The following is a 7904-nucleotide window of genomic DNA, read 5'->3' as shown; positions in this document are numbered from 1 at the left end:
GAAGTGATTGGTTTAGATTAGGGACCTCTTTATTTATCATAAGTATTTGTTCAGAGTTTGGACTTTGAATTTTTATTTAATATGTGAGTTAAAAATATGAAGAATCAAACAGTGTATTAATTGTTAAAACTCTGTTTTTTGAAGAGAAGATATACCTTGTTTGGGGAAATAAACATCGTTAGGGAGAAGTAGATAATTTGTATGATAATTTTACCTAAATCAAATGGCTGTTAATTGAATGCTATTCCAAAATTTATTATAGAAACTTATACATGAGCAAATTTGTTTTAAACCATAAAGTACTATATTTACAGGAAATATTATAATTTGTAGTAACAATTTAAAGGAATCCCAGGGCTAAAAGTATTAGTTTACTTGATGAGTAAGGCCATAAGAAAAAAAATATGAGTGAATAAATTTTCCCATTGGAAGAGAGGAAGAATGGAAAGGAGATCCCTCATTTTCAGTTTTTCATTCACAATTTAGTGTGCAGTCCTCCAGAGGATAGGACTAGTGGTTCCATTATTGGTAAAAATATTAGGATAAAATCCAAGAAATTGAGGAAAACATTGAGATATTAAAATGGAATTGAAAATATTCATGTATATCCATGATTAAATAGTGTGCTAGTTATCTATTATACATAACAATATTTCCACCAACTTAGAGGCTTAATGCAAGATACATTTATTATATTACACTTTCTGTGGGTCAGGAGTCTGGGCATAGCTTAGTTAGATGCCCTGCTTCAGGGACTAAAAAGCTGCAATCGAGGTGTCAGCCAGGACTGCGGTCACATCTGCTTCCAACCTCACATGTTTGTTGGCAGCCTTTCATTCTTTGTAGGCTGCTGGACTGAGGGCCTCAGTTTCTTGCTGGCTCTCAGCCAAAGGCTGTTCTTAGTTCCTTACCCAAGTGGCCTTCTCCATAAGCAGCTCACAACATGGCAGCTGGCTTCTTTAAAACCAGCAAGGGAGATAGTGTCCTTGCAAGACTGGTGTTAGTCATACATACTATAGTCATATATGTATATATATATGATCATGTGCATCCTTTCACCTTTGGCACCTACTACTGACCAGAAGCAAGTCATAGTTCTTCCCACTTTTCGGAGAAGGTAGCTACATAAAGGTATGAACACCAGAAGACAGGGATCACAGTGGCACCATAAAGTCTGTCTGCCACAATTATGTATTTTTTTTTAGCTCTGTCCATTAAAATGACCTAAAAGCAATGTCACCTCAGTACTAATGAACACTCCCTCGTGCTCAGGTTGTAGCTTCTGAAGACCATTCCCCTTAAAGGGAAGCTGGGTCCTTTTGGAGAAAGAGCTTACTGCAGGGCTGGGACAGGGAAAGTACAAGGAGATCTAGGGACATCTTTTATGCTCACAATCCATAATGTTCTCAAAAATCAGTGGGGTTATGTCCCACTGGCCACAGTCATAACATTCAGAACATTATGAAGACTAATGGTGGCAATTAATGGAAACAAATGAGTTCTGTGAAAACCCATGATTTGATAATGATGTTCAAAATAGAGAAACTAAACTAACTCAGAAGGTGGCAGGTTGCTCTGAACAACTGTAGGACCATCTCTTCAATAGTCAACATCATAACAAAAGATACCTAAAAATTAAATGCTGTGGGTGGTCCTTGAACAGATCATGATTTGGATGAAACAACTGATTTTTTGTTTTTTATGTTATTTGGGAAATTTTTAATATGGTTTAGGTATTTGATGAAATGGAAAGATGGAGTTTGTTGACTTAAAAAAGGAGGTTATAAAATAGCGTGCACACTGTGATACATCCTTGCAAAAAGTACACACACACATACACATAATAATGTAGGAAAATCTCTTCAAGTACAGGCACTGAGGTGTTAACAGTGGTGGATCTCTGTGACGGCTGGCAGGGGGTGTTTATGAATTTCTTCTTATTTCTGAAACAAATTAGTAGCTTAAAACAATACAAACTTATTCTCTTATAGGTTTATGAGGCCTTCTGATTCCCCTCCTTCCCTTTTCTAAGAATCCTTGTGATTACATTGAGTGCACATGGATCATTCAGGGTAATCTCTCCATTTCAAGATCTTTCACTTATGGTGGGGGTAGAGTGGGAGGGAGGCTCAAGGGGGAGGGAATTTATGTACGCATATAGCTGATTCATGTTGTTGTATAGCAGAAATCAACCAAAATTGCAAAGCAATTATCCTCTGATTAAAAAAAAATCCTTCACTTAGTCACATCTGCAGAATCCCTTTTGCCATGTAAATGGTTCCAGGGATAAGGTCAGGGACATCTTTGAGGAGGGCCATTATTCTGTTTGCCACAGAGTATGATGTTTTTACTTTTTATTTTTTTGTCTAGATTTTGTAATTTTATATAACATGTGTGTGTTACTTAAAATGTGTAAGTTAAAGGACTTACCTGGTGGTCCAGGGGTTAAGATTCCATGCTCCCAAGCAGAGGATGCAAGTTAGACCCCTGGTGGAGAAACTAAGACCCCACATGCACCACAGTGCAGCCGAAAAAAGAAACAAAACTAAAAAAAAATATGTAAGTTAAAAGTAGAAAAATGTTAGTTTAATTTCAAGTGACACGAATGTGGTTATTTATAAACTTTACCTGGCTGCATGTGAAGTTTGAGCTTTGCATCCATTTATTTTCTTACTTTTTATTTATACCAAATCATAAAATTCAAGTTCACAATTCCATGTTGCTAGAAATTGCAGCAAGTGTTTGGTAGCTGGGTCAGAGACTTCTGTATATTGGACTGAACAAGGAGCCATGAATCGAGAAGTCATTTCTTTCATTTGTTGTCTCCCCCAGCCACTAAGGGGTGAAGTATCAAACTCAAATTCTGTAAGGATGAATGTTTCGCCTTAGGAGAGTGGGTCTCCCCGGGGGCAGTGCCATCAAGGGTATACTTTGAAAACACATGGGGCTATTTTGGTTGTTACAGTGATTGACAGGAATCCCCTGGCAGGGATCTCCTGGCAGTTAGAGGGCAGGAGCCAAGAATGTCATGTGTCCTTCAGTGTCTGTGACATTTGTACAGGGATGAATGTTCCTCCGTTTTACATAATTTTTGAATGTCCCTCTAGCCATCCATGTGTATGAAAAACCTATCTGTGGTTGTCCAAGCCTAAGCCTAACCTTATTTACATGTAAAGTTAAAGTACTTTTTTTCTAAAATTTACTTTTAAAAATATGGGATGCTTTCACAAATGTGCATGTCATTCTGTGCAGGGGCCATGCTTATCCTCTCTGTATAATTTTAATCTTAGTATACTGCTGCTGAAGCGAGCATAACTCAAAGTATTTTTTGAGCAGTTTTAATATCCTGGAATTTTCCAGGAACGGAACTACTGTGTAAATTGAAAGGAGTATGTGTTGTTTTGTTTGGAACCTTACCAAGAATGGTTTAATGTTTTAGAAAATCACACCAATGACATCAATGCCATTTATGGGCTGTGCTGGATATCTTCCATTGCCCTTCCAGATTCACTCCGCCCTCTCTGCCTCTGCTGTACCCTGGGAAGGGATTGGATCAATAGATTTCCTTGCTCTCTGGCTTCTGCGTAGGTTCACTCATTCGAGAGCATGGACAGGAGATTTGGAAGGCAAAAGGAGAGTGAGATATGGCACTTGAAAGGACCACTAGAAACGAGATGTTATCTAATCCATGGAAGCATAAAGTTGGATATGACACCAGTATTCTGTTTGAAAATGATAATGTTATATATACGATTGAGTCCAGGCTAGTCAGAAGGCACCAGTAAACTGCCTGGAGAGGTGTCTTAAACTCCTATGGTACTTGATCCTATCAATTCATTTCTCACTTAATCCACATTTATGGCTTCCCGAGAGTTCTCTATGACTGGTTAACAGAGAAAAAGCACAGGCCTGGTTTTTGCAGTTTGCTGCCCAGCCAAAGGCAGAAGGTATTTCTAGGGGCAAAACTGTGGGCAGTACGTCTTACTGTTCACTTCAAGTGGGAGGAGAGATGGCCTCTTTTCTCTCTGGGCATAGTATAATTGGGAGATACAATCTGACACAGCCCAGAGTGTCCCTGCTTATTCTTGCTGTATGTGCCAAGAATGCAAGGCCCTGACCACTTTACCTGACTCATTTCTCTGGGCTGTATGTGCAAGGAGCTGCCTTGAGGGGGGAGGTGATATTTCCTTCTGGGGTAAAGAGCAAGCTTGCTATATAAGATGTCAATTCCCCACGGCCGGTGTCCTTTGGCTGTGATGCAGACATGCGTTGTGTACATAGTATGACCACCTGGCCCCTCTGCATGGCCTCTTTTTGGGCTTAGGGCTGTGGGGAACCCACACAAATATGCTGATGGTGCTGCTACTGCTTACTGTGCTGCTGGCATCCAGGAAATGTTAACAGGCTAATTTGTTAGCTTGTAAATAGGAGAAAATCCCATACCCTGACAAATATTTGTTAAATGCTTTGCAGTTGGTTTTATAAACCTTTTGCAGATTATGTGACATGAACCTGATTTTGCATTGAGTGTTGCAATTCAGAGTTCTTCCTCTGTGGCTTTGGTGCCTTAGGGGAAAATGTTGCCACTTCTACATTTGAATGTCTTATTTTTTTCTCTATTCAGGCAAAACTCCCTTGGCAGAAGTGTCACTGCATATCTGTTGGAAAAAGAACAGGTACATTTTAATGACTTCATGAAACCATTTGACAAAGTTTCATAGCAAACAATACTACGGACGAGGAGTGAATGGATTGCCAATATTGTAAATCAGAAATTCAAATATTTGTTGTTAGGTTTTTTCTATTTACACCGTAGATAGATAACATTATATGTTCCTATTCCAATTGTTTGTAATTCTGTTTTGCCCCTTTCTTTTCCATAGTAAGTTTAATCTTCTTAGAATTGTCCTTATTTCTCATAGTTCTAAATAATGAAATTTCAGCATTTAGTCTGAAAAAATCATAGGCCCTCCTAACTGCTGTTGTAAGAAATCCCAGCAACAGAATAAGAAGACAATATTCTGGTTTCTTAAGATGTCCTTAAAATGTTATGTCTAACAAAGGGGTCTTGTAAGACATCTGGAACTGAGAACTTATGGCTTATTCTGTGAAAGTAACCTTGGCCTTAAAAGCCTGGTTTTTTTGTTTGTTTGTATTATTTAGTAATATGTTTCCCTGGTAATGCTATTTAAATCTACATCTCCATGTCCTAAAAGCTATGAATACCTATGAGTTGGTTTTAATAGTCAAGTGAAATGAATATTTATGTACACACACAAACGTGTATGCAAATATTTATAGCATCATTATCAAACACTGGAAACAACCAGATGTCCTTCTGCAGGTGAATGGATAAACAAACTGATTGCTGCTGCTGTTTAGTTGCTAAGTCATGTCTGCCTCTTTGTGACCGCATGGACTGTAGCCCATCAGGTTCTTCTGTTCATGGGATTTCCCAGGCAAGAATACTGGAGTGGGTTGCCATTTCCTTCTGCAGGGGATCTTTCCGACCCAGGGATCAAACCCATGTCTCCTGCTTGGCTGACAGATTCTTTACCACTTTGGCCACCTGGGAAACCCATAAACAAACTGGTGCATGCATACAATGGAATACTAGTCAGTAATAAGAAGGAAAGATCTATTGATTCACTCAACAAAATGAATGAATCTTTCTTTTTGTGGTAAAGTATGTATAATATAAACATTGGTGAATCTTAAATTCATTTTGCCAAGCAAAAGAAGCCAGACTCCAAAGACCCAAAAGTACTGTATGATTCTATTGATATGGCTTTTTTTTTTTTTTTTGGTTGCACTGGGTCTTTGTTGCTGTACAAGGGTTTTTTTCTATAACTGTGGAGAGTGGAGGCTACTCCCCAGTTGTGAAGCATGGGCTTCTCACGGCAGTGGCCTCTTCTGTTGCAAAGCATGGGTGCCAGGGCATACAGGCTTCCATAGTTGCAGCACTTGGGCTCAGCAGTTATGGTTCACGGCTTAGTTGCCCCATGGCATGTAGGATCTTCCCGGACAGGTCTCCAACCCATGTCCCCTGCATTGGCAGGCGGATGCCCATCCACTGTACTACCAGGGAAGTCCTCATATGGCATTTTGAAAAAGGCAAAACTAAAGATAGGTGTATTAGTTTCCTATTGCTGCTACAAAAATTTAACACAAATTTATTCTCTTACAATTCTGGAGGCCAGAAATTTGAAATCAGTTTCACTAGGCTAAATAAAGTCAAGGTGTTGTAGGGCTGGTTTCTTCTTGAACCTCTAGAGAAGAATTCATTTTCCATGACTTTTCTAGCTTCAGGAGGCAGCCTGTTTTCCTCAGCTTGTGACTCCTTCCTCACATCACTCCAACCCTTTGCTTCCATTCTCAGGTCTCCTACTATCTCCTTTGACTTTCTTGCTGCCCTCTTTAAGGACCCTTGTGATTACATTTAGGACCCACCTGGATAATCCAGGGTAGTCTCTCAATCACGAGATTTTTAATTTAGTCACATCTGCAAAATCCCTGTGGGGATTAGGACATGGATGTCTTTCCATATCGCTGTTTTATTTATGTATTTATTGCTGTGCTGGGTCTTCGTTGCTGCACACAGGCTTTCTCTAGTTGTGGCAAGCGGGGCCACTCTTTGTTGCATTGCACGGGTTTCTTATTGAGGTAGCTTCTCTTGTTGTGGAGCATGGGCTCTAGGGCTCAGGCTTCAGTAGCTGTGGGACCTGGTCTCAGTAGTTGTGTCTCACAGGCTCTAGAGTAGTTGTGGCGCACAGACTTACTTGCCTTGTGGCATGTGGAACCTCCCCAGACCAGGGATCAAACCCATGTCCCCTGCACTGGCAGGCAGATTTTTTACCACTAAGCCGCCAAGGAAGCCCAATCTATTAATGTATTTTTATCTTTGATTTCTCTTAATTTGCATTTGTTTTATATATTTCCACTTCATTTACATGAATCATTTTGTGCTTCATTTAACAATAGTTCAGTACTATATTTCATATTTGAAAGTTGCTAAGAGAGTCGATCTTAAAAGTTCTCATCACAAGAAAAAAGATTCTGTAATTATGTATAGTGATGGATGTTAACTAGACTTATTGTGGGAATCATTTTGCAATATATACTTATATTGAGTCATTATGTTACATACCTGAAACTAGTATAATAATGTTTGTCAATATATTGTTTTTAAAAGCCCATGTTTTAACTAATGTAAGACTGTCAACAAAAAGAGCTATACATAAATATTGTACTCCAGTTGGTAAATAGATACAGAAATATAGATAGGTCTATAAATATCAGATAGTATACTTAGATATATTTTCTGGCTCTGGCTGCTGAAATGGCCTAGAAACAGTTACACCCCAAAAGTAGGAAGCACACCTCTCATCCAGATCTTTGTTTCTAAACACCATTCTCCCATAAATGGAATCAGGGCTCCTTGAAGAAATGGCTGATTCTAGGCACTGGGGCAGGAAGATACAAAATGAGTACAAAACATCTGGTGGGACCAGAGGGGGAAAAACAATGGAACCCTACACTTGTTCTTTCTAGACCCCTGCTATGAATCATACACTGTGATGTATTTTTTAATATTTATTTTTATTTATTTATCTGGCTGTGCCAGGTCTTAGTTGCAGCATTTGGGATCTTTAGTTGCAGCATTCAAACTCTTAGTTGTAGCATGTGGGATCTAGTTCCCTGACCAGGGATTGAATCTGGACCCCATGCATTGGGAGTGTGGAATCTTAGCCACTGGACCACCAGAGAAGTCCCTGTGATGTATATTTTGACTTTCATACCCTTGCTATACAGAGTGTGTGCTTTCCCTGTAATAAACTGTACATTTTTAAGTTTTTCTCATTTTAGGGTCCTATGATTACAGGACACGAAGTGATGCAGTTTTT

General features: G+C 39.2%; 1 non-coding gene across 1 annotated transcript; it reads right to left on the bottom strand.

The window, feature by feature from the left end:
• Positions 1 to 3207: 3207 nt before the first annotated feature.
• LOC139181774 (U6 spliceosomal RNA) lies at positions 3208 to 3312 on the bottom strand. The gene has a single exon (XR_011565516.1). It is a non-coding gene; the product is annotated as a U6 spliceosomal RNA (small nuclear RNA).
• Between the last annotated feature and the right edge of the window lie 4592 nt (positions 3313 to 7904).

This window comes from Bos indicus, chromosome X (genome assembly GCF_029378745.1).
Source record: "Bos indicus isolate NIAB-ARS_2022 breed Sahiwal x Tharparkar chromosome X, NIAB-ARS_B.indTharparkar_mat_pri_1.0, whole genome shotgun sequence".
In the NCBI taxonomy this organism is placed as follows: Eukaryota; Metazoa; Chordata; class Mammalia; order Artiodactyla; family Bovidae; genus Bos; species Bos indicus.
Note: the sequence above shows the minus strand (reverse complement) of the source record. Positions and strands in the feature narration are given on the sequence as shown.